At 45.3% G+C, this 26,655-nt stretch overlaps 1 pseudogene; it reads left to right on the top strand.

Moving 5' to 3' along the window:
• The first annotated feature begins 5 nt into the window (after positions 1-5).
• LOC101518623 (small ribosomal subunit protein uS13-like) lies at positions 6-22,776 on the top strand (annotated as a pseudogene).
• Positions 22,777-26,655: the final 3,879 nt, after the last annotated feature.

Consider the following 26,655-nt stretch of genomic DNA (forward strand, 5'->3'; position numbering starts at 1 on the left):
TTAACATGAATGTGGAGAAACGGTGGGAGGCCACTGACTATGTGATTCAAAAAACCTGCTACGAATACGGTAAAATTCCAGGGGCCAAGATCTATCAAATTATTTTTCAGGTTACCTTGGCTGTCGAATGGCATCACATTTGTGTTGCTTCGGACACAGATATTCCAAAATAATTTTGTTCTCATAGAAGATGATTTTTACAGGAGTGATTTATTTTAGAATCCTGTTGCAGGTTACTCTTGTTCTTTGGCATAGAACATATTTGGCTCAGCAAATATGTGTTGTTTTAAGTGTTTTAACAAAAAGAATTTGCATTTGCATGACACAAATAATGTGAGGAAACAGCCCAGGTGAGGCATTATGGTTGCCCTGGGCATCCTACATGGGGGCGCAGGCAGGCTTGAAGTTGATTGAATTTGGATCCAGTTTCTTGTTGACGTGCCTGGAAAGGCAGCAAAAAATTGGGCTCCTGACACATATATATGTGGGAGACCCGATGGAGTTCTTGGCTCCTGGCTTCAGCCTGGCCCAGGTCTGGCTGTTCTAGCCATTTTTTTTTTTAATGATTTTATTATTATTGGAAAGCCGGATATACAGAGAGGAGGAGAGACAGAGAGGAAGATCTTCCATACGATGTTTCACTCCCCAAGTGAGCCGCAACGGGCCGGTGCGCACCGATCCGATGCCGGGAACCTGGAACCTCTTCCAGGTCTCCCACGCGGGTGCAGGGTCCCAAAGCTTTGGGCCGTCCTCGACTGCTTTCCCAGGCCACAAGCAGAGAGCTGGATGGGAAGTGGAGCAGCCGGGATTAGAACCGGCGCCCATATGGGATCCCGGGGCTTTCAAGGCGAGGACTTTAGCCGCTAGGCCACGGAGCCGGGCCCTGTTCTAGCCATTTTGAGAATGAGTTAATGGAAGCAATATCTGTCTCTTCCTCTTTCTCTCTGTCTCTCTGCCTTTCAGATAACTGTCTCTCTGCCTTTCAAATAAACTACACACCTTATAACCAAAGGCAGTTCAGAAATGCATCAATTATGGCAGGGAACAAGCTTGAATTCTTCCCAATGAATTATGCATTTCCCAAGGTCCAACATCCAATGCACTTTAATGCCATGTTTTCCCTGCTCCACCGTAAGCTCTGAAGGCAAAGAGACCTTGTTCAGTGGGTTCTCCACCCCTGACATGTGTCTGATATATGGAAGGCCTGCTATAAATACACTGCCTATGGAATGACCAAGGATTGAATGGGGGCCTGTGTGAATTCCACAGCTTGTCTTACACTTACTTTTTCTCAACTTCTTATTTATTATTTTTTAAAAGATTTATTTATTTTTATTGCAATGTCAGATATACGGAGAGGCAGAGAGAGGAAGATCTTCTGTCTGATGTGACCACAACGGCCAGAGTGAGGCGATCAGGAGTCAGGAACCTCTTCCGGGTCTCCCACGCGAGTGCAGGATCCCAAGGCTTTGGGCTGTCTTCAACTGCTTTCCCAGGCCACAAGCAGGGAACTGGATGAGAAGTAGGGCTGCTGGGATTAGAACTTGTGCCCCTATGGGATCCTGGCACGTTCAAGGCAAGGACTTTAGCCGCTAGGCCACTGCTGTTGGGCCCATCTTACTTTTTAAGATTTATTTATTTTTATTAGAAAGACAGATTTACAGAGAGAAGGAAAGACAAAGAGAAAGATCTTTTATCGACTGGTTCACTCCACAAATGGCCACAATGGCCAGAGCTGAGCCAATCTGAAGCCAGGAGCTTCTGGGTCTCCCTTGTGGGCGCAGGGTCCCAAGGCTTTGGGCCATTTGTCCCAGCAATATCATTTTGGCTGGAACCGTGCACGGTCTTTAATGTTTTGAGGGTCAGATTCGTTAGAGGAGAAACGTCCACGAGCCGTTCCAGTACATATAAAGTTAGATGTTTATTAAACATTAAGCACAAAAGAATAGCGAAAAGTAGATGTAGAGAGGCAAGAGCAAAGATTCTCAAGCATACCATACATCACCGGAGTGAAGGGGACAACTCAGTACATCATCCCGCTCAACTCACGGGAAAATTATGGAAAAGCAAGAGCAAAGATTCCCAGGCATTCTATACATCACCGGAATGAAGGGGAGAACTCAGCACATCATCCCCTTCGACATCACAGGGTCGTTTCAGTCGTTCTCTGCAACCACAACAGCCTCCTGGGAGAGAGGAGAGAGAGCTCCCTCACTGCGTGGCTGAGGGGTTTTTAGGCTAATTCGGACAAAGGTGGCTTAATGCCCAAAGTTTACATACCTCAGCTGGTGGCGTGACCTTGCCCTGGTCCGGGCCAAGGAGCCGGGCCAGGGCGGGGATGTGTGCCAGTGTCTTATCTTTTTCTCAAAACATACAGACTTTGTTCTCCTCCCGGCACTGGCCAGGTGCCGGAAGAAGAAGAAGCCTGCCAGCACATACAGGATGAATTTAGGGTCATGTCCGAAGCCTACCCCAAGCCTTCTAAGAAAAACTCTCCCTGTTACACCATTCTCTGCTGCTTTTCCCAAGCCATAAGCAAGAAGCTGAAAGTGGAGCATCTGGGACAGGAGCTGGTGCTCATATGGGGTGCCAGCACTTGAAGGCAGATTAGCCATATGAACCACCATGCCTGCTCCTCAACTTTTAAAATAATAAACATGGGGAGTATGACCCATGGAATGAAATAGCACTACACCTTGCTAAACTAGCTTCTGTAAATATTGCAATATTTTTATAGCTCATGCAGGTTTTAGTGTTTTGATGATATCTCAGTGTCACTGAACTCTGAAATTTCTGGTTTTTTTTCATTTGAAGTTTCATTTATTTTTATTGAAAAGTCAGATACACAGAGAGAGGAAAGACAGATCTTCTATCCACTGATTCACACCCCAAGTGCCAAGGCTTTGGGCCGTCCTTGATTGCTTTCCCAAACTACAAGCAGAGAGCTGGATGGGAAGCAGGGCTGCTGGGACATGAGCCGGCGCCCATATGGGATCCCAACATATGCAAGGTGAGGACTTTGTAGCCACTAGGCTATAGTACCGGGCCCAACCCTGAAATTTCTTAAGAGCTTGTCTCAGGGCGGCAGGGGAATGGGGGCCAGGCATTTGGCATAGTGGATAAGACACAGCCAAAAGGATAGTTGTGTCGCTTACTGAAGTGCCGAAGTTCAAGACCTGGCTCTGCTCCCATGTTTCAGTTTCCTGCGAATGTGTGTCCTGGGAGGCAGTAGGTAATGATTCAAATATTTGGGGATCTCTGCCACTCAGCAGGGAGACCCACATGGAGTTCCTGTCTCCCAGTGTTGGCCCTGCTCAGTCAGGGTTATCCCTGACTGTGGTGGGCATTTGGGGAATGAACCAGCAGATGGGAGATTTCTCTTGGTCTCTCTTCCTTTTAAAGAAATAAAGATAAAATAAATATGACTGTTAACAAAAGAATGTGTCTCCTGAATTTAACTATTGTAGTTTCCTAAGTAATTAATCTAAAAATATGTAGGTTGATGTGTTGTGAACTAAGCTTCAGGGTGTCCTGGGTTCTCGTCTCAGTGCTGCTGTTCATTTAATTCCTTCAAGCTTTGGTTTCTTAGTCTTTAAAATGAAAAATGATATCTTTGATGACTCCTAAGTTTTCAGTCTCTAAAATTCCACGCTGGGGCTGGCACTGTGGTTTAGTCGGCTAAGCTTCTACCCACAGCATCGGTATTTCATAAGGGCTGCTAAATCATGTCCCAGCTGTTGTGGCCATTTGGGAAATGAACCAGCAGATAGAAGATCTCTCTCTGTCTCTCCTTCTCTCTGTAAATCTGCCTTTCCAAAAAAAAAAAAATACAATACATCTTCAAAAAAATTAACAGTAAATTTCCACACTCCCTCATTTATGTGCAAAACACAATTCTGCTGGCAGGCGAGCCACTCAACACGTAGTCTTACTGCTCATTCTTGCTTTCCACACACACCTTTCCTAACTGCCAGAAGTCATTCAGAGTCTGAGCTCTCCACCAAGATATGCGAAAGTATCTGTTTTTTGACCATGAGACAAATTGGCAATGACCCATAGAGCCTGCCCTGCAGGTTGTCCTTCCTAATGGTGATGGGCTTCATACCCCTTTCTGGATTCTTCAGTCTGGTTTCCCTCAGGACCAAATGCCAAGCTGAAGGAAGTAAATATCAAAACTCGACAATGTCTCTGGACCGATTAGCTTCTTCACAGAAGCCAGCATAAAGTTGATCAGGTATAAACTTGGGACTTTGACAATGAGAAGTTTTGGAAACACCATACAGGTGGTGACTGTGTGACATTGTAATGAAACTGGAGGATTTCAGAGGGCCTGGCATTTCAAACATGAAAGCAAGGAGGAAGAATCTGTGTTGACTGACAATGAGCATGCAATGTGGGTTCAGGGAATTTCTGTGGGTAGGTTATAATGTCCAGGGTTCCACAGTTTTCTGTTGCTACAATCTTCTTTTTTAATAAATTTATTTTATTTTTGATGATGTTTATATAGTTGAGAAGGATATATGTCCATGTGGACCACTGATAAGACTGGGAAGGATTGAGGAATGGGGGAAGGTGAATGAGACAATTGCTTCCATTTTTTTTTCTTCCTGTATTTAGGGGTAGGCGGGAGAAGGGGAGACGGCTGCTCCCACCATCCTAACCATATCAGTACCCAGGCATGAGAGAAGGCCATCCGATGTCATCCTAGAGTCTCCAGTGTGGAACAGGTTCCAGGGGCACAGCTTAAGTGCTTTTGATAGTTCTTATGTACTGTTGATTTCATTACTCCAATGTTGAGGAAATCTTTCCAAAGTCAATGGCTGACATAGTCCACCTTAGCCTCACTTGTTCAGATACTGGCTGTCAACACTTGGCCAGGAGAGTTGTCCAATGTTATGCCGTCCATCATCTGCCATAGTACTAGAAGTCTTCTGTAGGCCTCAACGAACTGTCATGTCCCGTATGTGTATCTGGGCATACTGTCCACTCCACAGACTTCAGCAACTGAGGAGGCTCAGTTCTGACACATGCAACCAACAGTCAGACAGCAGATCTATGATTTCCCCCATGGTTGGTATTTGAGTCCAGTGGTCCAGCTGGTGGGATCCCCAAAGAAACCTCACCAGAGGTGACCCCAGATCTGACTCCTGTGTGTGACAGCAGTGTGGGGTCTGACTCAGTCCATCACTCACACCAGCCTACACACACATTGGTGGTTGCAGTTGCCCAGTCAGTTCTGTTCCTAGCCCCAGCTTGTATCTCTTGTATGCAAACCAATGGATGCTGTGGCCCAGCTCAACCCTTCCTATGAAACACTTAGCCCCCATGCACACCAGCAAGAACTGCAACCTAGTCAGAGCAAACCCCCAGTAACCTCCACAGGACCTGCCTAGAGCCCTGGTTCCTGTGCATACCAGTATGTGCAACAGACTGGTCTGGTCCTTTTCACATCCCATTTGGCTCTTGTGAACATCAATGAGTGCTGCAGCCTAGCTCAGCCCAACTAGCTCTGCAATCCAGCCCACACTTAGGCTGGCAGGTGCTACTGCCTGTTTAACCAGCCCCCGCCCCCCCAGCCCTGGTTTTCATGTTCACTGATGGGAATTGAAGTCCATCAGAGATGTGCCCACAGTTTCTATATTAGACCTACTCACTGCCCCAGATTTTGCACTTTCCAGGAGGTTCTGCGGTCTAGCCTGACAGGACTTGCTGTCAGTAGGGCATCTGACAGCTAATGATGCTATAGCAAAGCCTGACTTGCCTGCATTTACTCTGGCTCATGTATGCACCAGTGGATACGACCTGACTCTCCCCTAATCCAGCTCACATGCAGGCCAGTGGGTTTTGTAACCTTGCCCTACCTGGTCCTCCCCTATCCAAGCGCTTATGCTCACCAGTGGAAGCAGTGGTCCGGGTTTGCTCCCCTCTTTCAACGCCTTACATGTACTGGTGAGTGCCATGACCCAGTTTGGCATGACCCACCTTACATTGGCATTTGTCAGTGAGTACTGCAGCTGGCATGACACAGTCTGCCCCAGTCCTGGCCCTAATGTGAACTGGCTGATGATGAGGGCCAACCCAACCTGTCTTCACCCCATCCTGGTTCTCATAGCTGCCAGTGGATGCTATGAACTAGGCCAGCCCAGCCAGGCCCCTACCCCTCCACCCACACAGGACCCAAGCACATGCATGAGTCCCAGGCCCATGCCCTTGTGCTGGCCTGGGACCCTACCAAGATAATGTCATTATTGTAAACCCTGCTTATCCCATTCCAAGATGCCTAGTGGATGTCTGAAACTGCACATACTACTTGACTTTCTCTGTATGTGTATGTTTTTCCTAGTAAGCATCTAATGAATGAGTATGTACAGAGCATGGATTTATCAGACAAAGGAGTGATTCACATACAGAAACTGGAAGATGAGAGTTCATCATGCTACTCAGGATGCTATGCAACTTAGAACAGGAATGATTCAAATTCTGGAATTTTCCATGTAATATTTTCAGATTGCAACTGACCACAAGTAACCCCAACGCTTGGAAAGTGAAACACAATACAGGGGAGACTATTGTAATCGCTCCAGGAGGACCAAGCCCTTGTGATTCACTCCTCTTTTCAGAGTACTACCTCTCAGAACCTTGGAGATTAAGTTTCCAATGCTTGAACTTTGAAGGCCACATGTAAGCTACAGAATTTACTTATTTATTTACCTTAACAGATAAAATGATGTATGTTTATCATGTACAGCATGTTTTGATTGGCATGACATACACATATGCAATACATATATGTAAAATGTATAAAAATCATGCATACATAAGATAGGAGCAGTAATTGTGGCACAACAGGTTAAGATGCTTCCAGCACTACCAGCATCTTATATGGATGCTGTTTCAAACCTTGGCCTCTCAGCTTCCAGTACAGCATTCCCCACTCACGTGCATGGGAAAGCTGAAGGTGACGATCCAGGTGCTGAGGCCTCTACCATCCATGCGGAGACTGAATGGAGTTTCTGGCTCCTGGCTTTGGTATGACCCAGCCCTAGAGTGAACAAATGAACGGAAGATCTCTGTTTCTCCTTGTCTTTGTAAAGTTTCCTTTCAAATAAGTCAAATGATTATAAAAATATATACAAAATGTTTTTATAATAGATAAAGTTTTTGTTTGTTTATGTCATAACGGAAAGGGATAATTTGGCCTGGGATTCTGTAGGTTCTAAGCATGACTGAGGCCGTGATGAGGCCATCCAGTTGTTGTGGTTGTCTGGCCATGTCTATAGGACCCCTTTCTTTCCCTGTAAAGTCAGCAGACTTCAGTCCTGGTGGTGCTACTCTATTGACCTAACTCAAGTCTAACCACTTCCCGAGATCCTGCCTATAAACATCATCACTGAATTAAATGTCCACCCCCAGTATCATTAACGTAAGTCTTTGGGATTAAGCCCTTGCATGAGTCAGAGGAGACAGTTATTTAAACCACAGCATTCCATCCCTGGCCTTCCAAAGCCCTTTTCACATCTCACATGCAATCATTTCATCATTGTTCCAAAGTCTTAACTTCAGTCCAACAGATCTAATCTGTGACTCAGGTCCAACTCTTTCTGCTGTGAGTGCCTGTAATATGAAAAACAAGTAGCTAGCCTAACAGTGCATCAGGGAAAACTGCCACTTGAAACACTACCAGCATCTAATTTGAGTGCCCATTTAAGTACTGGCTGCTCCACTTCCAAATCAGTTCCCTGCCAATGATCTGGAAAACAGCAGAAGACAGCTCAAAGGTTTGGTCCCTGCACCCAAAAAAAGCTTCTGGCTCCTGGATTCAACCTAACCCTGCTCAGACCATTGCACTTGGGCCCGGAAACAGCAAATGAAAGATCTCTCTCTCTCTCTCTCTCTCTCTCTCTCTCTCTCTCTCCCTCTCTCTATCTCTCTCCATCTCTCTCTCTCTTCAAAAGCAAGACCCAAACTCAGCAGGGCAGAATTATCTACCAAAAAAAATACACTGCTGAAAGACTATGCTATTGTACTAATACAGGGCTAAGTAGTAAGTGGGAGAGAATGGTAAGGTGGAGGGGGAATCCTATATTTACAAAACCGTATCATGGAAATTGATAATAATAATTAGCAATAACATACTGGTGGAGAAGAAAAGAGAGAAAGGAGTATGTGTCTGGCACTGTGAGCACACTGGCTTGGAGCTTGGCCCTGTCTTGGGCAACCCTGCCCTGTGGCTTCCCTGGGCTCAACCTGTGCTTCAGTTCTTGGAGTTTATGGTCTCAGGTCTGCAGCTCTCTTAGGCTGGTGTTGCATGTTGGTAACTTTGCAGTTCTTGGTTCTCAGTGGCAATCCCACTCACATAGCTTTGTTGGTTTGCATTACGGCTCTCATGGGCTACATACTAATGTCTGCAGCTTTTCATGGCTCATACAGCAGGCTGCTTGCAGCTTTTCCCATTAGGTGATGTGCATTGCTGTTTTCACTGCTTCTCTGGCATTTCCATTTTGGTTTTACTCCCACAGCATCATCTTATTAGGGATTCCCTGCAGGAACTTTGACTTTGCAATAAAGTTCTGCCTGGTTTCTCAGGCTTCCCTTTGAATTCTCATTTTGATACCTGTGAAGCCAGCATCATCGTAACAATGTCAAGGTCTGCCATTAGAACAAGTTACATTTTAAAAAAGATTTATCTTTATTTTAATTGCAAAGTCAGATATACAGAGAGGAGGAGAGACAGAGAGGAAGATCTTCCATCCGATGATTCACTCCCCAAGTGACCGCAACAGCCAGAGCTAAGCTGATCTGAAGCCAGGAGCTCTTCTGGGTCTCCCATGCAGGTGCAGACTCCCAAGGCTTTGGGCCGTCCTTGGCTGCCTTCCCAGGCCACAAGCAGGGAGCTGGATGGGAAGTAGAGCTGCTGGGATTAGAGCTGGTGCCCATTTGGGATCCCAAGGCATGTGCAAGGTGAGGACTTTAGCTGCTAGGCCACCTTGCCAGGCCCACAAGTTACCCTGTCCTAGTTCTCAGACCTGCCAGTGGGTGGTATGAACTGGCCCAGCCTGACTCACTCCCAGATCTAAACCCCACAAATGCTGGACCCCTACATATGCCAGCAGGTACCGTAACCTGACCTGGTCTGGGCTGCTCCCAGCCTTGGTTCTGCACTCACCTATAGGGACTGCATCCTAACAGAGTTCCCCAAGCTCCTCTGTTAGCTCACATGAGCCAGCACCCATAAAGAATACAGCACTTGGAGGTGAAGGAATGCTTGTGGAGCTCATGTGCCGGGCCAGGAGAATGTTTGAAAGTGGGAAAGGGTTGTTGGAGGAGGTTAGGGAGAATAACAGGCAGTGACTTTAATTACTTACTATGCTACAATGCCAGTCCCATTTTATACAATTTTCCAATGAAATGTACTGGAAAATTTTAAGTACTCAATTCATCTCTAATGAATGCAACAGTGTGCTTGAGTAGGAGTAAAGAGCCCACTGATGGGCCAAAGTACACACACAGTCTGGGCATCTGGGCCTCACCTGCTGGCTCAGGGGCTTTCTTCCTTCTCTAAGAACCCTGAGGATACTTTCATTCAAATGTGCGCCTTAATTAAATCAATATTTCTGGTGCTTTCCCAGGCCACAAGCAGGGATCTGGATGGGAAGTAGAGTAGCCGGGACATGCAGCAACTTTCACATAGCATACACAGAAGGCTCAGCCTTCTGCTCACATGCTGGCTCCAAATAGTCAGATATTCATAAAGGTGCAGTCAATGTTTTTTATTTCAGTAGGTACCTATTAAAATCTGCTAGTTGCCAGGCACTCAGGTGGGATAAGGGAGTAAAAGAGAAGGCAACATCCCTTCCTCACAGGAGGCATAGTGTAATAATGTACAGAGACTGGGCCCGGCTCCGTGGCCTAGCGGCTAAAGTCCTCGCCTTGAAAGCCCCAGGATCCCATATGGGCGCCGGTTCTAATCCCGGCAGCTCCACCTCCCATCCAGCTCCCTGCTTGTGGCCTGGGAAAGCAGTTGAGGACGGCCCAAAGCTTTGGGACCCTGCACCCACATGGGAGACCCGGAAGAGGTTCCTGGTTCCCGGCTTCGGATCGGCGCGTACCGGCCCGTTGCGGCTCACTTGGGGAGTGAAACATCAGATGGAAGATCTTCCTCTCTGTCTCTCCTCCTCTCTGTATATCCGGCTTTCCAATAATAATAAAATCTTTAAAAAAAAAATAATGTGCAGAGACCCCCTATTCCAGCTGCTATATTAGAATTGACCCTACTCATGGATGCTGTTACCACTGCTAGTACCAAAAACACACACACAGTACTATTCAGCATCTCAACTCCAACACATTTTAAACCTTTTATTCACTTATTTTCATTTTATTTGAGGGCAGAGAAAGAGTGCCAGGTTGGGCTGTCGGGAGGGATCTTCCATCTACTCTAGTTATTTCCTAAGTACCCCCAACAACAAGGGAGTAGGCCAGGTTAAAACCAGGAGCCAGGAACTTGATGCAGATCTCTCATGTGGATGGCAGGGAGTCAAGTACTTGAGCTGTAACTTTCTGCCTCCCAAAGTTCACATTAGCAGGAAGTTGAAACTGGAAGTGAACTGTAACCAAGAACTTAGGATGTGATGTGGACATCCCAAAAGTTGTCTTGATTGCTGTGCCAAATATCCACCCTTGAAAATTAAATTACTCTAATATATGTTATCCCAGCAAATTCTCATAGGATATTATTCTATTATTTATAGCTACTTTGAATGGAGAAATAATAATGAAGAGATTTTAGTCATTCAATTAAATATTTATTAAGCTCTAGTATGTTGCAAATTGTGCTATACAACTCAAGGGCAGAAATGCATTCTAAAATAATAATGTTTGGGGCAAGTGTTTGGTGCAATGGTTCAAATATCACTTGGGAGAGCCAGCATTATGGCACGATGGACTGAGATGCTGCCTGAGAACTAGCATTCTGTATGAGTGTTGGTTCCAGCCGCTGCATTCTCATCCAGTTCCCTCTCATAATGTGCCAGGGAAAGTGGGAAAGCAGTGGAGGGTGAGCCAGATGCTTAGGGCTCCACCACCCATGTGGGAAATCTGCATGAACTTTTTATTTTTTCTTTTTATTGGAAAGGCAAATATACAGAGAGAAGGAGAGAAACAGAAAAAGATCTTCCATCGACTGCTTTACTCCCCAACTGGCCAAAATGGCCAGAGCTAAGTTGATCAGAAGCCAGGAGCTTCTACCGGGTGACCCATTTGGGGGCAGGGTCCCAAGGCTTTGGGCTGTCCTCTGCTTTCGTAGGCCACAAGCAGGGAGCTGGATGGGAAGTAGGGCCACCAGGACACAAACTGGTACCCACATGGGATCCCAGCGAATGCAAGGCAAGGAGTTTAGCCCCTAGGCTACTGCACCAGGCCCTACTTATTTTTATTATAATGACAGTCAAGGAAGGAGATACAGACAGAGATATTCTTTATCTGCTTGCTTTACTCCCCAAATGGCCTCAACAGCCAGAGCTGGGCTGAACCAAAGCTTGAACCAGGAGGTTCTTCCTGGTGTTCCACGTGGTACAGGGACTCAAGGACTTGGACCATCCTCTGCTGTTTTTGCACATCATAAGGAGGGAGCTGGATCAGAAGTGAAGCATTTGGGACACAAACTGGTGCCTATATGGGGTGTCAGTGCCTCAGGCAGAGGTTTAGCCTACAATGTCATGGCATTGGCTCCTTGATAATTTTTTTTAAAGATTTATTTAACTTATTTGAAAGACAAAGTGAGAGGGAAAGAGAGACAGAAAGAGAGAGAAAAAAAAAAAAAAAAAAAAAAAGAAAGAGAGAGAGATTTCCCATCCTTTGGTTCACTCCCTAAATAGCTTCAATGGCTTGGACCAGGCCAAGCTGAAACCAGGAGCTAGGAGCTGCTTCTGAATCTCCTCATGAGCTGCAGCGCCCAATAACTTGGGCTATTCTCTGCTGCTTTGCTATGAGCACCAACAGGGAGCTGGATGGGAAGTGGAGCCTCAGGGTCTTCAAAGCAGTGGTTATATGTAATGCCAACATTGCAGACAGTGGCTTAACTGGTTATGCCCTAACAGCAGCCCAAAGTTTGATCATTGACTGACACTGTATGTAAGTGAATTGGGATGGGAGCAGACCAGACCAGGCAGGGCTACAACACTTATGGGCCTCATGTGAGTCAGATCAGGGAAAAGCCAGGCTGAGCTGACTATTCTAACCGGTGCAAGCATAAATTTCAGATAATCAAAAACAAATGTTAGCAAAACCAATGAAAATCACAGAAGTAAATTTAGGCTAAGGGCTATGTAACTTTTAAAAGGAGAGCAAATCTAGAGGCTATGAAAAACAGATTTAAAAATATTTTTAAAAATTATCTTGGGCCTGGCACGGCGGCCTAGTGGCTAAAGTCCTTGCCTTGAAAGCACCGGGATCCATTGGTGAGTGCATGGGCCAGATCTGGTCTGGATATGGCTGCAATCTCCCTTGGCACAAATGTGAACTGGGGCTCGGTGCACCAAGTCGGGCTAGACTCCAGCACCATCTGGTGCTCTGGAGGACCAGGGTAGATGTAGGATGGACTAAGTTAGGTCTCTGCCCCTACTGAGCCATGTGTGAGCAGTGTCTGGGTATGAACGACCCTTGGCTGGGCTGAAACATCCAACAGTAAGAACCAGAATGGACTGAAGGCCAGCAAGAAAAGGCCACTGTTACTGCCAGAACAGGAGGTGGACTGAGTAGGGCTGGCTCATGGTCCCACTGGTATGCACAAGATCTGACACAGGGAGAGGTTCTGATGGAGGAGCTTGGGAAACTCCTCTGTCGGGACACAGTCCCTGTGGGTGAGCCCAAGGACCATGATTGGGAGCAACCCAGACAAAGCCAGAGAAAGATAACCACAGGCATACATTTGTCACAGGTCAGGGGCAGACCAGCCTGAACCAGTTCACATCACCCGCTGGCGAATCCAAGCACCAGAATAGAGTTTGGGTTGGGACAGGTTCGGTCGCAACACATGCCAGTGCACATTACAGAATGCCAAAGTGAAGTGACCTGTACGGGATGTGGCCGCAGAGCCCAACCAGCACATGTGAGAACCAGGGAGGGAGGGTGCAAAGCCAGTGAGGGGAATGTGGGCTCCCTGCTGGACAGCCATTCCCACTGGAGAGCTTGAGTTGGGATGGGGGCAGAACAGACCAGGCAGCGATACAACACCTGTGGGCCTCATGTGAGATAGATCAGGGAAAAGCCAGACGGACTGTTCCGACTGGTGCAAGCAAAAATTAGAGTGGGAGAGGGTTGGTTGGGCTTTCCCGCAGCATCAGCTGGCAGAGGCTGGCACCAGGGGCTAATTCTGTCAAGTTAAACTCCAGAATTACCTGGAGAGTGCATAATCCAGGCGTGGGAGTGGCTTAGTAGGGAATTAGAGGGCACCTCCCTCTTGGGTTACCACTCTCACTGGAGAGCATGAAAACCAGGACTAGGGCAGGGGTGGCTGGATAGTAGGGCACCTACCAGTATGTGTGTGGGCTGGATAGTAGGGCAGGTTGGGTTGAACTAGGCTTCAATGCCTGTTGACATGTATGAGAGCTAAATGGGATTTGGGACAGACTGAACAAGTCTGTGGTACATAGTGGCATGCATGGGAACCAGGGGAGGGGGCAGGCCTGGGGGGGTGATGGGGAGTTGCCCCGACTAGGCTGCAGCTCCCACTGGTTAGCATGAGGGCTGAGTATGAAGTGGGCAGGATCAGGCTGGACTGCAACGCCCATTGGTTCATGTGGAACACAGGGCTAGAAACAGAACTGACCCAGTAATTGCAACCACCAGCATATGCATAAGCTGATTGGGGCGACGGACAGTGACGGACCCTATACTGACAAGTACACACAAGAATCAGGTCTGGGATCACCTCAGATGAAGTTACTTTGGAGATCCCTCCAACTGAACTGCTGCTCTGACTATGTCAGTCAGTGGATTCTGAATAGATTTCATTGTGCTTGGAACAGCGAGATTGGCAGCAATTCAGACCTGTTTAACTATCAAAACTACTTGAGCAGGACCCTCGGAGCATGCCCCACATCAGGGACCTGGGATGGGTGGGAGGATGGATGGGGCTTATGCTTTTGTTTCTCCTCTTACCCCAGAGACAGAAAAAAACTTAGTGTGGATATTAGTGTGGAAACAATGGTCTTACCCACTTTCCTGTGACATTTGACCCTTTTTGCCCTAATCAACTATGTAAGATTATAATATATATATTATAACATATATACTTTATATATACATATATATATAAAGAAAGCGTCGGGATCGTGTATGGGTACAGGTTCTAATCATGGCAGCCCCTCTTCCCATACAGCTCTCTGCTTGTGCCCTGGGAAAGTAGTCAAGGATGGCCCAAAGCCTTGGGACCCTGCAACCACATTGGAGACCTAGAAGAAGTTCCTGACTCCTGGCTTCGGATCAGCACAGTTACCGGCTGTTGCGGTCTCTTGGTGAGTGAATCATTGGACGGGAGATCTTCCTGTCTGTCTCTCCTCCTCTCTGTATATCTAACTGCGATAAAAATAAAATAAATCTTAAAAAAATTATCTTGCATGTGATAAAATTTCCAGTCAAAAGCTATCAATATACTGAGAAAAATTTTGCAATACAAAGGCCATGTGAAGACCAGCTGGAGTTATAAGCTATAGTTTTTTTTTAAGATTTAGTTATTTTTACAGGAAAGTCAGATATACAGAAAGGAAGATCTTCCATCCATCTGTCTTTCCGATGATTCACTCCCCAAGTGTCTGCAACGGCCGGAGCTGAGCCAATCCAAAGCCAGGAGCCGGGCGCCTCTTCCAGGTCTCCCATGCTGATGCAGGGTCCCAAGATTTGGGCTGTCCTCAACTGCTTTTTCAGGCCACAAGCAGGGAGCTGGATGGGAAGTCAGGCACCAGGATTAGAACTGGCACCCATATCGTATGCTGGTGCATGCAAGGCAAGAATTTTTAGCCACTAGGCTACTGCATTGAGCCCACTATAAAGAGCTTTCATAAGCAGTAACAAAAGTACAACCTATGGAAAAGTGGACAAGAAAGGTGACTGGACAATTCACAGAACAGAATATGCAAGAGACAAGAAACAGGATGTAGATACTGACCTTAGCAGCTGCAGAAATGAAAATCCAGTACAATGCTGTCATTTGACATTTTTTGAACGCAACTTAGAAATATTTGTTAGAATTGAGAATGCAGGGGCTGGCATTGCTGCATAGCAGGAAAAGCAGCCAAATGAAATGCTGACATCTCACATGAGCATGTTTTTGCCTTGGCTGCACCACTTTTAACTCCTTGCTGACGGCCTGGGAAAAGCAGCGCAAGGTCCCCCAAGTGTTTGAGCCCTTGCCAATCATGTGAGAGGTCTGGATGAAGCTCCTGGCTTTTGGCTTTAGCTGGGCTCAGCACTTGAAGTTGTGGCCATTTGAGGAGTGATCCAGCAGGTGGAAGATCTCTCTGTCTTTCTCTGTATCACTGACTTTCAAATAAATATGTTTATTTAAAAAAGAATTCAGAATGCATATAGCCTTCAATCAAAGATTACCCTGACTAGAAATCTATCTGATATTTAAGTGTGATAATTATTGTTTGTTTTGTGCCAGGTTCTGTTGCACACACCATCATATGTCACTTAATTCTTGCAACAATCCTTTGGGGAATTATAATCATCCTTGTTTTACTGGAAATAATGAAAAGCCTGTGGCACAGAGTGTTGGGTGATTTATTCCAGGTGATGCAGATAATGAAATAGATTTTAAATTGAAGCTGAATCCTTCGCTTGCCCCCCTCACTACTAAGTCCTTCTTTCTAACAGAAATCAAAGAGTCAGTGTGTGGGGGGAGCTTACAGGAAGCACAGCTTGTTTCCTGCAGCTCAAGGGTACACACAGCGGCATTGTCTGGGATGGCAAAAACCAAATGCAAGGGCAGTGAACAACCGCAGAAGCCGTTGGACAGCCTGGGACCATTCATGCCACAAAATATTAATAAAAACTAAGACTTTCTGTTTGTGTTGAAGGATTTCTGCAGCATACTGTTATATGAGAAAAGCAAACTAGAGACAAACATAAGCAATGTGATCTTTTTTGATAAAAACAAAAACAAAATTTCTCAACATATGAAAGCAATCTATTTAAAAATTGGGCAATGGGTAGGTGTCACGTACAGTGAATGACTTGGTTAAGAGGCCTGCATTCCGCATGGGAGTGCCTAGCTAGGTTCCATCTCTGGTCTCAGCTGCCTACAAAGGCAGACGCTAGGGGACAGTGTATGGCTCCAGCAGCTCTGTTCCTGCCACTCACATGGGAGATTTTTATTGATTTCCTGGTTCCCAGCAACAATCTTGGGCCAATCCCTGCACTTTAGAGCATTTGGGGAGAGAACTGGCACACAGGGACTCCCTGTTGGTCTCTCTCTCTGTCTGTCAAATACATTTTTAAAAGAGATTGATTTATTTTAAAGTAGAGTTAAACAGAGCAAGTGACAGAGGAAGAGAGATCTTCTATGCACTGGTTCACCCCTTGGATGGCCACAGTAGTCAGGGTCATGTGGACGCCAGCAGCCCGGAGCTTCACCCTGATCACACTCTTGGGTGGCAGGGGCCTAAACACTTAGGCCTGCTGGGGTCCGTGCAGTAGGTGTGGATGACACGAAGGTGTGAAGAGAACAGCTCCCATCTTTGGCAGGGCCTGGGAGAGCTTCCAGCTGTTTGGCAGGGCCCAGCGGATGTCTCTCTGACCACCTTGATGCAGTCTTACCCCCTTTTTGCATGGACACTCAAGCACCCCACTAAGAATTCTGTAATCTATTGAGGCATTGTTGTTTGTCCCTGTGAGATGGCTTTTGTAAGTAATGTGAACTTGGGAGTTAATGTTATTGATAATGTCTTGGTGAGTGGGCCTTTAACTGCACACAGGAGTACAATTAAACCCATGCCGTTTCTGGACACCTTATTGTGTGCCTACCCATTGCCATAAAATCTGGCCCAGACATATAGCATGCCTTCTGGGAAATGGCTTGATGAGAATTTTACAAACTAATGGAAGTGATGGGAGTATGGGCTGAAACTGCTATGGCAAAAAATATAGTTACTGTGACCCTAAAGGTTGGCCTGTCCTTGTAAAGCATAGAAAATGTAGCTGTTTTAACCGGTTTTATAATTTTTTAACCAGAGGAATTATAGGGTGATTTTACTAACATTATAGAGATACACTTTTGATTATTGTTTGATTGTTTATGAGGTTGTAGAACCTGCAGTTGTAGGGGGATTTAATGTTTGAAACTTTTTGTCCTAGATTGTTATGTTTTTTTCCCTTTTAATGTGTTTCTCCCACTAAGTGATAGCAAAGTTGTGAAAATAAAATGTAGTAGGAATGTTTTACTGATTAGTAGGTAACCATCTGTGCTTTGATCTTGGAGTTCTGGCTGTCACCTAATGGCTACTTCTGAAGAATGAATAACGGCTTGCTTTAAAGAAACTAATTATAATAACTTACAGAATTATCTTTAAGAACACCTGGTTGACCATGAAATAAAAAATAAAATAATCAAATATCCGTGCATACCCACTTGGTCATGAAGTAAAAATAAAGCAATCAAACGATTGAGCAGAGGCTTGTAATGTGTCTGAGTAAATAAAAAGGACAGCTGCTTCTTGAGCTGTAGCAAGAGGGCACCAAGTGACAGTGTCCGTGTCTTTTCTTATCGCCGAATCCACGCACCCTTTTCGAGCTCCAAACTCGTCTGGAGCTGGACTCCAGCATAAGCCATCTTCCACTACTTTTCCCAGGCCCTTAGCAGGGGTCTGGATCAGAAACCGAGCATCTGGGACACAAATACATGCCAAAATGGGATGTTAGTATTGCAGGCAATGGCATTACCTGTTATGCCACTATGCTAGTCCCATAAATACAATTTTTAAAAAATTTATTTTCATTGGAGAGGCAGATTTATTCAGAAAAGGAGAGATAGGAAGATCTGATTCACTCCCCAAATAACTGCAACAGAAAAAACTGAGCTGATCTGAAGTCAGAAACCAGGAGCTTCCTCCAGGCTTCCCATGTGGGTGCAGGATCTCAAGACTTTGGGCCATCCTCTACTGTTTTCCCAGATCACAATCAAGGAGCTGGATTGGAAGTGGAGCAGCCAGGGCATGTAACTGTGCCCATATGGAATGCCAATGCTTGCAGGTGGAGGATTAGCCAGTGGGGTCATCATGCTGGCCCTCCCATAAATAAGTTTTTAAGAAGGAAAAAGTAGACTATTTAAGCATGAAAAGGTACAGAGGGGGCCCGGCGGCGTGGCCTAGCGGCTAAAGTACTCACCTTGAATGCCCCGGGATCCCATATGGGCGCCGGTTCTAATCCCGGCAGCTCCACTTCCCATCCAGCTCCCTGCTTGTGGCCTGGGAAAGCAGTCGAGGACGGCCCATATGCCTTGGGACCCTGCACCCGCGTAGGATACCTGGAAGAGGTTCCAGGTTCCCGGCTTCGGATCGGCACAGCACTGGCCTGTTGCGGCTCACTTGGGGAGCGAAACATCAGATGGAAGATCTTCCTCTCTGTCTCTCCTCCTCTGTGAATATCTGACTTTGCAATAAAATAAATAAATCTTTAAAAAAAAAAAAAGAAAGAAAGAAAAGGCACAGAGGAAGAATTAGCACTGTGGTGCAAGTGGGCTAAGCTCCATCCTGCAATGCCAACACCCCACACTGAAGAGATGGATTGTAGATCCAGCTGCTCTGCATCAGATCCAGCTCCCTATAATCGCACCTGGGAATCACATAGGAGTCACATAGGAGATCCAGATGGACTCTCAGGCTCCTGATTTCATCCTGGCCCAACCTTACTAATTGAGGCCTCTTGGGGAGTGAATCAACTGATGGAAGATCACATTTTCTCTGTCATTTTGCCTTTCAAATAAAGTCAATCTTGAGAAAAAGACATAGAAGAAACTTTTAAATGCATATAAAAAAGTGAAAGAAGCCCAGTGTGAAAAGGCTGCATATTATAAAATTCCAGCTCTAAAACATTCTAGAAAAGTTGAAACTAAGAAGACAGTAAAAAGGATCAGTGGTGAAGTAGACAGATGGGATGGGAAGGTAAGGGCAGTGAAGCTATATTGCAGGATGCTGCAATAGTGGATGCCTGACCTTACGTATTTGTCAAATCCCAAAGAAATGTACAATACCATGAACCCTAATAAACTAGCTTATAATGAAGTGTCACTATAGACTCATCAATCATAAAAAAAATTAATTGTACCATATACTAATAATCAGGAAAAGCGGGAGGAGGACGAATTTTTTTTTGTATTTTTTGTATTTTTTGTTTGTACAGAATTTCGTTATGCTTATATTGTCTTTAGCCTAGTGGCTAAAGTCCTGTACCCTGGCTGCTCCACTTCCCATCCAGGTCCCTGCCTGTGGCCTAGGAAAGCAGCCAATGACATCCCAAAGCACCCACATGGGAGACTTGGAAGAAGCTCTTGGCTCCTGACTTTGGATGAGGTCAACTCCAGCTGTTGTGGCCAATTAGGGAATGAGCCAGTAGGTGGAAAATTTTTCTCTCTGTCTCTGCTTCCCTCTGTAAATCTGCCTTTCCAATAAAAACAAATAAATCTGTGCTTAAAAAGGGGGGGAATGGGGGAATACTACGGTGACAAGTGGAGGCTTAGTCTGCTGCTCCACAGTGCTGGCCCATAAATTTACTTATTTTTGTTTCAGAAAGACAGAGCGGGACAGAGAAAGAGAGAGCTCAGTTTTCCATCCTTTGAATCCTTCCCGGATACTCACAACAGCTCAGGGGCGACAAGGCTGAAGCTGGCTGCACAGAACTCAATCTAGGTTGCTCCTGTGACCAGTAGGGACTCATGTATTTGAGCCATCACTGTGGCCTCCCAAGGTGCACATGACCAGGCAGCTGGAATCACAGGCAGAGCCAGGACTGAGCCCAGGACTGAGCCCAGGGAGTTTGGGTGATCCAAACAGTGTCTTAACTGCTGCACCAAACACTGGCCCAAGGGGCTTTGTCTTTGCCCTTTAGTTTTTTCTAAGCCCGAGACTGCTCACAAAGAAAGTAGTCTGAGAAAATAAACAAATCCCCTGAGACTTAGTCTTTTCACTTACTTATGCTGGTCACACAGGCATTGTGAAAGCTGCAAAACACATCAGGGTCTTGGTTATGCAGTGATGATGAAAATGGGAAGGCAGCTCAACATACAGAACTTTGAGCAAATGCATGAACATGAAACTCCATGTTCCAAGCCAAGAACATTTCCAGCTAAACAGGGTGAGAACAAGCCTGGTGCAGGCACACAGAAGGCCAGCTGAAGCTGCAGCCGAGCAGCCAAGCTGCTCCACTGGCCACCTTGGTTGAGGGTTATAACCAGTGTCTAAAGGAAGGGGAGACTGATACCAGAACCATTCTGTACATTTTACATTGAGCTCTGAATTCATATGCACTGTGGAGTATGCGTGAAAAACGAGACCATCAATCAACTCAAATATACAACACGATGACTGCTACTGAGGATTGCCCTGTCTGCATCTGCTAAAGGCCTCCCATCTTCTTTTTTAAGTTTATTTATTTTATTGGAAAAGTAGATTTACAGAAAGGAGAGACAGAAAGAAGGATCTTCCATCTGCTGGTTCACTCCCCAAATGACTGCAATAGCCAGAGCTGAACTGATCTGAAGCCCGAAGCTCGAAGCCTGAAGCCAGGAGGCAAGAGTCTCTTCAGGGTTTCCCACATTGGTGCAGGGTCCCAAGGCTTTGGGCTACCCTCTGCTGCTTTCCCAGGCCACAAGCAGGGACCTGAATGGGAAGCGGGGCAGTCAAGGCATAATGGGATCCTAGCACTTGAAAAAAGAGGATTAGCCAATTGAGCCATTGTGCTGGCCCCCCCCTTTTTTTCTAAGATTTACTTTTTATGAAAGTCAGAGTTACAGAGAGAGAGAGAAATTTTTCATCTGCTGCTTTGCTTCCTAGATGACTGCCATGGTCAAGGATAGACCAGGCCAAAGCTGGGAGACAGGAGCTTCTTTCAAGTATCTTAGGTGGAACAGAGGTTTGGAATGGAAGTTGAGCACTTGTGCCGTCCTTCATTGCTTTTCCCAGGGCATTAGTAAGGAGCTGGATTAGAATCAGAGCAGATGGGACACATAAACCTGAGCCCAAAGGTGATGCTGGCATTGCAGGTGGTGGCTTTACATGCTATGCTATACCACCATCCCCTGTGCCTGCCTACCCTGACCACATTTCAAGGTTTAGCTGGATTGTCCATTTCCTCAAAACTTCCCCAATCATGTCAGCTGAAAGAAAGCTTTCTGTTTGTTCTGAGTTTCCATAATACTCCGGTGTGTCTTGTGTACACCTTATTGTGTGTTTACACAAGTACTTTTCTTAGTGCTATGTGGGGAAAACTTGACACAAATAAGCCTGGTCCTCCAGGGTCTACCTTCCACCTTCCCTAATTCCTCTTAAACAGAGAAGTTTTAATAAGAAGAAATTAATTTTTAAAAATAATGTAGGAACTATCTAGTTATAAGGTCTTATTTAGTGTTAAGGTAAATTTGCCAATTCTACTAACAATAGAATATATTTGAAAAGCATGATTATTTAAACAATTATTGGGTTTGCAGAAATAAAAGCAAGAAACTACAAATAAAAATTATATTTTTGAAGAAAAAAAAGAAATAAGCCTGGTCAAAGACCTTTTTTCAGAAAAAAATTTTTAAAAAGATTTATTTTATTTTTATTGGAAAGTCATATATACAGAGAGAAGGAGAGACAGAGAGGAAAATCTTCCATCTGTTGATTCACTCCCCAAGCGACTGCAACAGCTGTAGCTGAGTCAATCTGAAGTCAGGAGCCAGGGGCCTCCTCTGAGTCTTCCACGTGGGTGCAGGGTTCCAAAGCTTTGGGCCATCCTTGACTGCTTTCCCAGGACACTGCAGTGAGCTGGATGGAAAGTGGGGCTGCTGAGATTAAAACCGGCGCCTGAATGGGATCCTAGGTCTTGCAAAGTGAAGACTTTAGCCGCTAGGCTACCACACTGGGTCCTTTTCAGAAATTCTTAAAAAGATTTATTTTATTTTTATTTTAAAAACATAGTTACAGAGAGAAGGAGAGAGAAAGAGAGCGAGCGAGAGAGATCCTTCAGCTACTATTCACTCCCCAAATGGTTGTGATGGCCAGAGCTGAGCTGTTTCAAACCCAGGAGCCAACTTCCACAAGATGCCTCACACGCCACCACCTTTCCCACCACCATGAGATCCCTGAGAAGTTCCAGCACATTCTGTGAGCCCTTAACACTAATGTCAGTGAGCTGTGCAAAATAGCCTTTGCCATCACGGCCATTAAGGGTGTGGGGCGAAGGTACGACGATGTGGTGCTGAGAAAAGAGGACACTGACCTCACCAAGAGGGCAGGAGAACTCGCTGAGGATGAGGTGGAGCGGGTGATCACCATCATGCAGAATCCCAGACAGTACAAGATCCCGGACTGGTTCTTGAACAGACAGAAGCATGTGAAGGACGGCAAATGCAGTCAGGTTCCGGCCAACCGTCTGGATGACAAGCTCCGCGAGGACCCGGAGCGGCTGAAGAAGATCAAGTGCATAGAGAGTGGCCACTTCTGGGGCTTCCGTGTCTGGGGCCAGCACACCAAGACCACTGGCCACCCCGGCCGCACTGTGGGTGTGTCCAAGAGGACATGATTCAGCAGGCCTTTTTTGTTAATAGTTTTATATCGTGAGGGGAAAACAAAACACACACACAGCCGTGAGCCAGGAGCCTCCTCCTGGTCTCCTTCATGGGGGTGGAGTTCCAAGGACCTGGACCATCTTCTGTTACTTTCTCAGGCTATAAGCAGGGAACTGGATGGGAAGTGGAGCACTTGGGACTCAACCCAGTGCCCATATGGGATGTCAGTGTTGAAGGCAGAAGCTTAGCATACTACACTATGGTTCCAGCCCCAAAAGGTATATTTTTTGAGGATTTATTGAGGATGAACTCCCATTCTGGTATGAAAGACATACAAGTTGCTACCAAGATAACTTTCAACATACTAAATGTTGCTGTATGGCAGGGTCCCCACAGTCATTGTAATTCTTTTCTTAGTCATTTTGAACTCAGTGATTAGGATGCTCATTGTGGTCATGTCTGAGTGCCTGGGTACAAGTCCCCGCTTTGGCAATGGTGGCTCAAATCACTGGTTCTGGCCACTCACATGTGAGACCTGCCCTGCATTCTTGGCTCCCAGCTTTTGCAAGCTTCAGCTCTTATTTCTTCCAGGTGTTTGGAGAGTGAACTAGTAGATGAAATCTCTCTCTGCTTTCCAAATAAAATAATATAAAAAATAAAGACTCCTAGCCTCCTCTGTCTCTTCTTCCAGTTTATATGGCTTGATTTCCTCTGTGACCTAGCTAATTTTGTTCTACTTCATATAATTAGGATATGATGTAACTACATCTTTTAAAAAAAGAACCTCCCTATTACACTAGAGTTCAGATTGAGTTCCCCCAAATGGGCACCTGGATACTTTCTGTAGAAGAGAAAGTATGACCTTGACTCTGGCAGGAAATAGGCATTTCATTTGATTCTGGGACTACCAAGATCTTCCATCCACTGGTTTACTCCCCAGATGTCTACAACAGCAGGAGCTAGGCAATTTGAACCCAGGAACCAGGAACTCCCTCTCATATGTGTGGCATTTGAGCATCATCTCTTGCATCTGAGGTGCATTAGCACAAAGCTGGGTTGGAAGCAAAGTGATGGGAACTCAAAGCCGGTGGTCTCATACGGGAGTCAGGTGTTCCAGACGACAAACTAACCCAACACAATGCTCCTCCACCATGGACCTGGAGTGGTTTTGTTTGTTTGTTTGTTTGTTTACTAATTTGTGACTTAGATTGCTAACAATGTCTCTTCGCCTAAAACAGAATGGAATTTTTTCCACCCTAGGAAATCTGAAAGGGGATTCAGTTCCTGGTTCATTGGGTAGTCATCTTTAAAATAAATTCAGAATTAGGAATAGTCCGTGTTTTTCCCTACCCTCACTCCTTCATCCTGTGTGTATTAAAGATGTGGAGTGCACTTGTCACTGGTTTTTGGGAAAGACAGAGCGTTGCCTATGGCAACCACTGAGCCACTTGAGATTGACTCCTGTGGGTTCCCTAAGCAACCTTGGCAACCACCTTGGTGAAGAATCTCCAGTGAGCACAGGTTATAGAGGAGCAAGTTCTGTCATGTTCACAGCTAGCACCCGGTTCTGACTTTTCTTGTGTGGCCCAAGGGACTCTAAACAACCTATTCACCAGGGGCAGAGTCAAGAATACTTTGTTCAGTCCCTGGAGTGAGGCAGAATGCAGAGAAAGCTTTCTTTTGAAAAAAAGTAGAAGCTGCAGCTGCTCTGGGTACAGGCAAATTGCAAGAATTTCTTGCCCAGGAGACATGCTGCCCAATCTGTGGCTTGTCACGGTGGTGTGAAAAAGCTCTTTTCAAACTCTGTTGTTGCTTCTGGATTTTAGCGAATTCATAGTAGAATATTTTCTCTAATGCCTGTGGAGTTGCAAGCATCTTTCAACACTTGGATGTGCATGACAACTGTTGAGTATTGCTGTTGTTTCCAGAAAACACCACCGAAAGGATATATACAAGGATCTTCTAAAAATATATAGAGAGGTGGACATGTGGCACAGTGGGTTCAATCCCTGTTTACAATGCTCACATCCCATACTGAAGTGCTGGTTTGAGTCCCAGATTCTCTACTTCCTGTAAAGCTCCCTGCTAATATGCCTGGGAGGCAACAGATGATGGTTCAAGTATTTGAGTTACCTACCACCCACATAGGAGACCCAGATTGAGTTCCTGGTTTCTGGCTTTGGCCTGGTCCAACCACCATGGCTATCATAGACATTTGGAAACTGAACTAATGGATCTCTCTGTCACTCTTCCTTTCTTTTTAAATTCTTAAGAAAAAAAAACTATTTTAAAGACATAGTGATAAATATACATATATATTATTTGTAAAATTTATTTGAAACACAAAATAATAGACAGAGATCTTTCAGCTGCTGGTTAACTTTCTAAATGGCTGTCATGACTGGAGTTGGGTCAAGCAGAAGCTAGGAGTTCGGAGTTTAATTGGGTCTCCCATATGCATGGCAGGGTCCAAGTATTTGGGGCATCTTCTGCTGTTTTCCCACACATACTAGCATGGAACTGGATTGAAATGAAGCATCTGTGTCTCAAACTGGCACTTATACGGAATGCTGGCGTCTCGGGCAGCTGTTTAGCCAGCCTAGCTACAGTACTTCCACTCTCTTTGCCTTTCTAATACATACATACAACATCTCTTTAAAAATTTCCTGGAAAATGTTTTATATTAAAAAAACTGCATGGACTTCAAGGTTTATTTGCATCAAAATAAAATTATTTAATTCCATTTTAAAATAAATTTTAAAAAATTATTGGAGAGGCAGACACATGCAGGCACACACAGACACAAACAGGTGTCTCAACTGGTGTCTTGCCTTTTGAGCTAAATACAATCCTGTAACTCTGTTTCTCTGCAAACTTGATGAGATTGGCTGAGAAGATTCTAGATACTGAGAAGGATTGAGCTGGAATCTGCAAGTTGGAAGCTGGGAAAGCTGGTGGTGCAATTCTAATGCATAAACAAAGTCCCGAGGACCAGGAGGGCCAGTGAGAGCAATTTTCTTGATTCAGTCTGCTGATTCAAATTTTAATATCATCTGGAAATCTTTACAAATGCACCCAGATTAAATGTTCAATCAACTATCAGGATATCCTGTACTCCAATGAAGCTGGTACATAAACTTAACTATCACATAGTGTAATCAGAGATCAACTAAAAAATAAAAAGATTTGTTTATTCTTATTAGAAAGGGAGATTTACAGAGAGGAGAGACAGAAATAAAGATCTTCCGTTCACTGGTTCACTCTCCAATTGGCTGCAACAGCTGGAGCTGAGCCAATTCGAAGGCAGAAGCCAGGAGCTTCATCCTGGTCTCTCATGCAGGTGCAGGATGCCAAGGCTTTAGGCTCTGCTCAATTGCATTCCCAGGTTATAAGCAGGGAGCTGGAAGGGAAGTGGAACAGCAGGACATGAACCGACACCTATATGGGAGCCCAGGGCATGCAAGACGAGGATTTAACCATTAAGCCATTGCAAGGGGACCCAATTTTTTTTAAAATTAAAGGTATTCATTTATATTTATTTGAAAGAGAGCTAGACAGCAATCTTCTGCCTGCAACTTTGCTTCCCAAATGATCTCTACAGGGGGACTGAGTGGGCCAGATTATTTAATTTTTTTTAAAATTATATTGTTGACAACCTTTACATAGTTAATTATGGTAAAAAGGTTCTGGGGCTATAGGGAAGTGGGTAAGACTATTATGTGCATATTGTTTCCTTCTTGTATCTGAGGTAAAGGGGGATATTGTGGGAGAAGCCCCACCCAGTTTCCCAACCTCCCCAAGTCCCGGATGTGGGGCATGCTCTGAGATCCTTGCTCAAGTGTTTTTTTTTTTTAAAGATTTTATTATTATTGGAAAGCCGGATATACAGAGAG

Source organism: Ochotona princeps, chromosome 4 (genome assembly GCF_030435755.1).
Source record: "Ochotona princeps isolate mOchPri1 chromosome 4, mOchPri1.hap1, whole genome shotgun sequence".
Taxonomy (NCBI): Eukaryota; Metazoa; Chordata; class Mammalia; order Lagomorpha; family Ochotonidae; genus Ochotona; species Ochotona princeps.